General features: G+C 26.7%; 1 long non-coding RNA gene across 1 annotated transcript; it reads right to left on the bottom strand.

The window, feature by feature from the left end:
* Positions 1-2,884: 2,884 nt before the first annotated feature.
* Positions 2,885-6,347, bottom strand: LOC131625055 (uncharacterized). The gene is made up of 3 exons (XR_009290717.1): positions 4,986-6,347; positions 4,780-4,902; positions 2,885-3,103 (listed from the first exon to the last, which is right to left on the bottom strand). It is a non-coding gene; the product is annotated as an uncharacterized LOC131625055 (long non-coding RNA).
* Between the last annotated feature and the right edge of the window lie 2,169 nt (positions 6,348-8,516).

Raw genomic sequence — 8,516 nt, 5'->3', positions numbered from 1 at the left:
GATAATTGTAATGAACAAAATGCATTTAAAATTTTGGTTCCAAAAGAAGGTAAAAATCAATGAAAATATATTCAACTTTTCCTCTTTAAACTTAAGTGCATTCACTCTTTTTGGTCACTAAAGAAGCTGCTCATCTCGATCACTAATTCAGCCGCTAGATCATTAACTATTGCATACATGCAATCGTTAAATTAGTGTCCAATAGATAACATTTAACACCTTTTTCAACAAAAAATAACTTGTCTTTTTTTTTTCTGGTGACTAAAATAAATCACAGTTAAAATAATAGTTTATTCACTTTGTTAAACATATTTGCTTCCTCCTCTTCTACCCTAGCCGTCACTTTTCTTCTTTTTCCTTCCTCTCTCTCAATGAGGGGTGATTTAGGATCAATTTTGATCCAAAATCACCCCTCCAAATCGTTTTTGTTTATCTATTACTTAAATAAGTGATTTTCACACCTTTTCTTTTTGTCTTTTTTGTGATTTCGTGGGTCATCGTTTGTTTTGATTTCCCATATTTCTGTGGTGTATTTTGATTTCTCGTCTTTGTGCGGGTATTTTGTTTTTCCGTTTTTGTGCGGTGTTCATTTGTTTCAAGTTGAAAGATTAGTTTCGATCTAGTGCAGATTCAATCAATGACTTTGGTGCCGTCAACGCTAGAGATCCGGAAACATGAATATTTCGGACATCTCAATACAGTCAATACATTAATATTTGTAGGCATATGCAATTTGCCGTTTTATGCTATTAACATGGATGTTGTGGATTTGTTCGCAGATTCATCCTTTTTGTTTTTGGCGATTTTGAATTTGTATTGCAACGATGTACTCTAACGATTTGAATGAATGAATATTATTTATTTTCAAAAAATAAAAATAAATCACAGTTGATATTTAAGTTTTGGTGACCGGTGTATTTTTTGTAGCAAAAAGAATATCTTTAACTTAAATATTAAAGATATTATGATAGATAGTAATAAATATGCGAAAAAATAAAATTATTGAACAGAAGGTCGCTGTTATATATCTACAGCTAAAAAAAAAGACAATCTAAATAATATTCACCCTTACTTGCTTTCAAAATCATCATCTTAAATTACAAAGACATAAAATTAAATTACAAATTATTAATCATCAATACAATAACTAAATGAAAACAAATGAAAAAAACACAAAAAGAGAAGATGACAATATAAATAATATTCACCCTTATTTTATTTCATAATGAAAATATTGGATATTCTCTTGATTATGGTAGTATTAAATTATTCAGGTACAGAATACGTTGAAACAACACAATTACACATACGGCCTACACACTTTGCTATTTTAGGTCTCCGACACAAACTATTTATGCGACAATCCGAATCTCTAGTACATCGTCTACCATACGATGCTGTAAGGAGAAAATTAGATAAAACAATGTAAATTAATTTGTGAAATAACTGTGTATAAACTTAACCAAAAAATTTGAAAAGGGGTCAAATTGGCTTACATTCAATATTTGTCGCAGAAAGAAATAGGAAAAGAATGATAATCATAACATGAATAAACTTCACAATCTTAGCCATAACTAGTATATAACCCGCGCGTTGCGCGGTTAACCTATAAGATATTATTGTCATTGTATATGAAATATTAAACTTCATAAAAAAAATTTAAATGATTTTAATTGAGTATTGTTATATGTAGTTTTATAAACACATGCTTGAGAAAATTTTGAATTTTAAGAATAATATAAAGAATCAATTAATTATTTTTATAGGACTTTTTTCTAATGAGTTTATTTAAATAATTAATATATATGAGTTTATTTGAATAATTATTATATATGAGTTTATTATAATATTTGAGAATATGTTGAATTTTAAGGGGTAATAAAAAGATAGATGTAATTGTAAATAATATAGGGAATTATAATAAATTTTATCAATTACTTTGTATGTAAAACATTTAATGATTTGTACTTTTTTCTTAATGATTTTAATGAATCAATAAATATACAAAACAATAGTTTGATTGGTTGTCATTTAAACGGTTAAAATTTATTTTAATAGTAAGTAAGAAATATAATTTTAAAAATTCTAATACTCATCAATTATTTGTTTAGGATAATTGAGACTATTTTTTTTAATTAGAATTTGGTACTAACTGCAAAGTTAAAAATTTTATTGGTAGATAAGACATTAATATAGTTTAATGGAGTTTTAATTTTTTTAGAGTTTCAATTTGGATTGATAAAAAATCAAAAATAGTGAAAAATATATTTTAATATTTTTAATAAGCCATTAATGGTTGAATAGGAATGTAGAAAAAAAATTCAAAAAAAATTAAAATAAAAATTAAATATCGTCAATATACATTAATTATAGTGCAAGAATCTTGATTGCTAGAAAAAATTTGTCTAAACGAATAAAATATTTTTTATAAAGAATAAAAACATCAACTATTCCATGTTACTAAACCATAAAAATATTTTAAAGTTGGGATGAAGGAAATTATTCAAAAGAAAAACATCATAACAATTAAATGAAAACTAAATATTATTGATATGGTTATATTCGAAAGAAATCATAAGTGGAAGAAGGAAATTAATCAAAAATAATAATATAATTGATATGATTATATATGAACGAAAGCATATATGTGTATTATAGTTCTAGAAATTTTACATCTAAATGATTTCAAAAGTTCTTTTATTCTTAGATGCAAATAAACTTTCAAATTGAAAGACCAATAAATTTATGTGCATACTTATTACAACAACATATATCAAAATAATTATGAAAATAAAATAGGATTAAAATAATAATTAAAATTTATACTATAAAAGATAATAAGAATTTAAATCCAAAAGAAAGCATAAGTAGTACCATTCTAGAATTGTGAAGAAAGAAGGAAATTAAACCAAAAAAATTAAAAGTCAATACAAAAAATAAAAATATTTTAACATAAACATATGTATTACAATTTCATATGTATTACAGTTTCTAGAATTTAGATGCTTCTGATTATTGCAAGAGATGTATATTTCAATCTTCGCTTTAAAATTGTAGTTTGTAGGAGTTTGGCCCTATTAGTCTCTCATTCAAATTGCAAAACCTGCAAAATAATAATTAAAAAGTATATTACACAATATAATATGAGTATTGTGATCGCCATGTATAGCTTGTTTTTTTGAATTAATAAAAGTATCTTTAATTCAAAATATATATTCAAAATAATTAAATAAAATTTATATCGAAAAATATGGACATGAAATATATTTGAATACATGTAAAAAAGATGAACCTTCAAAGAGCATTTGGATTAGATAAAGATAGAAAAATCAATTCTATTTTAGAATTAGGGTAGAATATCTCACCCATCAATCCCTTGCTTTGTCAAGTTATGCATCAAATTTAAAAATATACGTGTGAGGAAGAAAGTGAAATGAGTTTATCTATTTAAGGAAGAAAGTGAGACAAATTGATCAGTTTTAGAATAATAAATTGATATTATGGTTGGATATAAAAATAAATTGACGGTTTCATAAAACTCTTCATTTTCTAAATATTGATTTTGCAATAATTAAAAAATTGAAACTGATTTTTATTAATTAAAATAGTGAATCACCAATCAAATTATTAATTTAAATTTGTATTAATGCAATAAATAAGTGATCATAATAATGAAAAAATATAAGTTACAGAATATCAAAAAAAATAGAAATAAAATAAATTTAAATTTAAATTGTTTCAATATTTATTTAGTTCTTCTCTGTTATAAAATATTTATTTTTATTAAATATTTATTTATTTTTATTAAATATTTTAAAGAACTTATTATTTCATTTTATATTTAAGTAAATAAGTTATATATATATATATATATATATATATATATATATATATATATATATATATTACGTAAAATTATATTGTCTTTATAATAAAATTATCTAATTTTTTATATCTTTCCTTAATAAAAATATGACGGAAAATTAGACCAAAAGAAATAGTATATCAAATACTATTACGATTTTATTTTATATATTATAGACTATTATAACAACATATTATATTAGAATATTTATCATTTAGTATATCAAAGATTATAATAATTTTATATTATATTAGAATTTTTTAGGCATAAAAAATAAAATTGGAAATTTGATTGCCATCACAATTTCTTTACATTTATACTAAGTAGATTAAGATAAGATAAGATTAATATTATTAATAATATTAATATTTATTTTATTAATATTATTTTTGTTATGATTATCATTATAATAATAATTATTGTTGTTGTTATGACTATTATTATTTTAATTATTAATATTGTGTCAATTTAATAACTAAGAGTGTGACAATAAATATATATTACTTATTATTTATATTATTATTATATTATTATTATTATATTTAATTTAATTATTAAGTTAATTTTAAGGTGTAGGGTCAAATTAGTAAAATTAGAATTAGGATTTTTGCTTAGAGTTTCTATGAGGTTGACATGTGGCTAGGGTTGCCATCATGACAACGATTTATATATGTTAAGATTATTTGGCTTTTCTTGTAACGGATGGTTTTATCACTTTAAGAGTTATCATATTTATCATCTACTTACACCAATAAAATAATTTTAGCTCTTATAGAATTGTTAGAGATACTTAATAAAATAATTAATATTATTAAATACCCACTTAGGAAAATATGTGAGATGGCAAATCCTTACCAAGTAAAAGTATGGGAAGTGACACTACTATAAAAAAATCTATCGAAGAAAGATTTTACCATGGTTGATGGTCCACGGTAATAAAGAATGTGATATAAAGTGCATTACTTTCCATCATATGCTAGTGGCTGAAGTAAAAATTTGGATAACGCGCCACTTTTCATAACGATTGAAATATCCAACTGTAATGAAAAGGAAAAAGATTATGAATTTCAAACCTATAGCAACAGCATTTTAGTATTTTTTAAAGGGCATGAATCATTACCTTTTCACGACGGTTGTTAATTTTTACCAAGTTGAAATATCATTACGTTTCTCCATAGTTTGAAGAACCAACCGTGATGAAATACTTTGTTTTTTTAAATATAATTTTTTTGATTTTACATACATCTCCTATAATATGTATTTTTATGAATCAAAACAGATATAGAGAAACAACAATAGACTATTTGTGAATCAAAACCAAAATGATAAATGTAAGAAACCAAAATTATTTAATAATACATCAAAACTAAAATAACACTAATATGACATACATTTTATACATCATTTCATCAAATAAGGAAATAACCATCCACTACAAAAAAAACATCAATTTGCCAGGTGAATAGCACCCCGCAGATGCAAATATCACCCTGCAACGTAACAATTGCGGGGTGGACAAAACACATCGCAAAAACGTTAGTCGCAACTTTTTGCAAGGGGAAACGCACTTCACAAGTTTGCCAGGTGGTTTTCACTTCGCAATTTTGCCAGGTGAAAAGCACCCCGCAAGTCTTTTACTAGAATTACACGCAAAACAGAGCAGAGAGTGCAGGAGTGCAGGGTGGTTCAGAGCAGAGCAGAAAAAGATTAAAACTTACGGGATGGAAATCACCTAGCAAAAAGTAAATAAGCTAATAAAAAAATATTATATTTACATTATTATAAATATTAAATTATTAATATTTAAAATAATATAAATATAATAAATCATAACTATCATAAATATATTAAAAATAGTAATAAATGTTAGTAATACAATATTTATATTTAGCTTAATAATAGAGGGTAATGATATTTTGTTTCCTAAAATATAATATTTAATTATTTAACATATAATAAAAAAATATATTCTGTTTTAACAAATAATAATATTTTTTTTATAATAATAAAATATTATGTTTTATAAAATAAATAAAAATTCAGTTTAATAAAAATAAAAAGTATATTCTATTTTTTACAAATTTCAGCATATATTTCTATAATTTTAGCATATATTTTTTCCCATTTCAACATATATTTGTAATTAATTTCAACATACAAAAATCATATAGCATATTTTTATACCCATTTCAACATATATTTCTACACATGTTCATAAAACATACAGACCAATTATTTCTATCATACAAACCAATTAAAAGAATTTTTAAAATAACAAATAATTTATAAATATGTGTACCTTTGTAAATGGATTTGATGAAAATATAGAAAGCATATCCGAATCCAACAAATTTTTTTGAGTATTTGGATCTTGATTTTGTATTAAAACGGAGAGAATTGAGAGATATAGAGGAGTTGGGAAAGGGTTGGAGAATGAGAGAAAATGGGTTTGAGAGAATAAGAGTTTGAGAAATTTTGAAGAATTGTTTAAGTTTACTGGTGGACAAAAGAGAAAGACGCATGTGATATATAAAGGAAACTTGTGAGGTGAATATCACCCTGCAACTTTTCTGACTGTTGAGATTTGAAAAGTGCAAATCACCCCGCAACATTAATGTCAAAAATTGTACTAACGTTCACCTAACCCTCTATCAAACAATGACTGCAATTAAAGCTTTCCATCCACTTTTTTAAAAAAAAACTTGCGAGGTGGCTTTAACCCTGCAAATATTATTTTGTTGGAAGTTGCGATGTGGGGTTCACCCCGCAAATTCTTTTTCCCTTTATGACATTAAATTTCTCCTGCAACTACTGACACATCAATAATTGTACAAATAAATTTCCCCCCAAATTTTTTAAAAACAGTTGCGGGGTGTTTATCACTTCACAACATTCTTTTGAAAAAATTTAAATTTCCCTCTAACTGTTGCGAAATGGAAAAACTTATAATATATTTTTTATAAAAAAAAATGTGTTGCAAGGTGAATAATACCCCGCAAGTACGTTTTTTTGCAAGGTGATTACCACCTGGCATAGTCACCTGGCTAATGAGTTGTTTTCTTGCAGTGATCATACAAAATTAATGTGCACTTGATTCATTATTCTAAAGGATACAAGATGCACAACTTGAACATATGTCTTTTGGTGTCTTATCTCTAAACACCTGTATTTTGAAATAATAATACTTGTTAGTATAACACTTGTTAGAACACATGTAAAAACTCAAAGAAATTATAGCAAAAAATAAATTATAAATAAACAATAAAAAATATTTACTTCTTACTCTTCTCATATGTCTTCTACATGATCATAACGAATATCATGCACATCACATGTATCATTTTCTTAATATGGAGAAGGCACATGTGTTGCAAAATTAGGGGTCTTAGGAATACCAATAGTTAAATCAATTTTACTCATTAGGAGGATGTTTACTGTGGAAATTGGTAAACAACCGCTGATCCTCCCAAAGCCTTAAAACTAAGGGTTACTTGCAAGATCGACTAGTTGATCTTAGGATAACGTGCTAAAGTTTGGGATTGTACCTGTTATGTCGAGAATGTTCACCTAAGAAACAATTTTCTAAGGCTAGAAATAAATACAATGGTTTTCCACACTGAATGTTTGATATGACCGACAGGTGACTCGTGACCGACGGAAATAAACCTATACCTAAAGGATTTGGTAAAATATGAATGTTTTGGTTTTGACCTACTAGGGTAACTCGTGACCACCAGACAACATCGATTCAAGGGTTGTTTTTAGGCGTAACAACCGGTCTCAGCCTCTTTGGTAGAAATAAAAATAAAGATACAAAGTAAATGTTGATTAAAGAACACAACACAAATGAAAGCTTCGAAACATGCAATTAAAAAGTAAAGGGTTTGCATTGAAAATAAAGATGGTTATTCACGTACATCAAGACTCTTAGCAACTCCTTTTTCCTTAAGGCGAAAATTGGGTAGAGTATCAGCAAGTAGTTTGATTGTAATAGTCCTTTTCTACATTATTGTGGCCTATTTATAGGATTTACAAAAGATAACTGCCTATCATAATCTACGGCTAAGATTTAAACTGAAAACAACTGCCTCGTGGGATCCTTTTCTGCTTTTGTTGCCTTTGACACACGATCTGGCTTAATAACCACCCACTAACATTTCAAATCTTGGAACTTCCCGCTTGGCTCCCTTTAAAAACCGTTTCCAGCCTTGACGTGCCTTTCTGATCGAAGGTCCTGTCTAATAATTCCTTAAGTATGAAACTCTCATGTTCGACCTTCGCCCTTTGCTTCGACCTTTTACTCCAACTCTTGCTTGTGGGATTTTCTTCTTAAATGGAAGGGTCTCCAACTAAGGACATGTGTCCTTCCATCTCTTTGGAGTTTTTTAGGGTAACAAAATATCCCCTCAGAGATGTCATTTCGACCTGCAAGTTATTGAACTGTGAGATAATGGCATCTATGAAATTCTCACAACATGCTGACAGCTGCATTATATTTTTGGGAAGGTTCGACGAACACTTTCCATACTTGTTGTGGCATGATCACCCCACCCTTCTAGACATTGCTGCCATCACAGGTTTGAAACCAGCTGGCACTGTGTTTAACCACGCGGATGTCGACGTAACTCTTGTGAAGTTCGACGTCGGTGAC

Source organism: Vicia villosa, unplaced genomic scaffold, assembly GCF_029867415.1.
Source record: "Vicia villosa cultivar HV-30 ecotype Madison, WI unplaced genomic scaffold, Vvil1.0 ctg.000182F_1_1, whole genome shotgun sequence".
In the NCBI taxonomy this organism is placed as follows: domain Eukaryota; kingdom Viridiplantae; phylum Streptophyta; class Magnoliopsida; order Fabales; family Fabaceae; genus Vicia; species Vicia villosa.
Note: the sequence above shows the minus strand (reverse complement) of the source record. Positions and strands in the feature narration are given on the sequence as shown.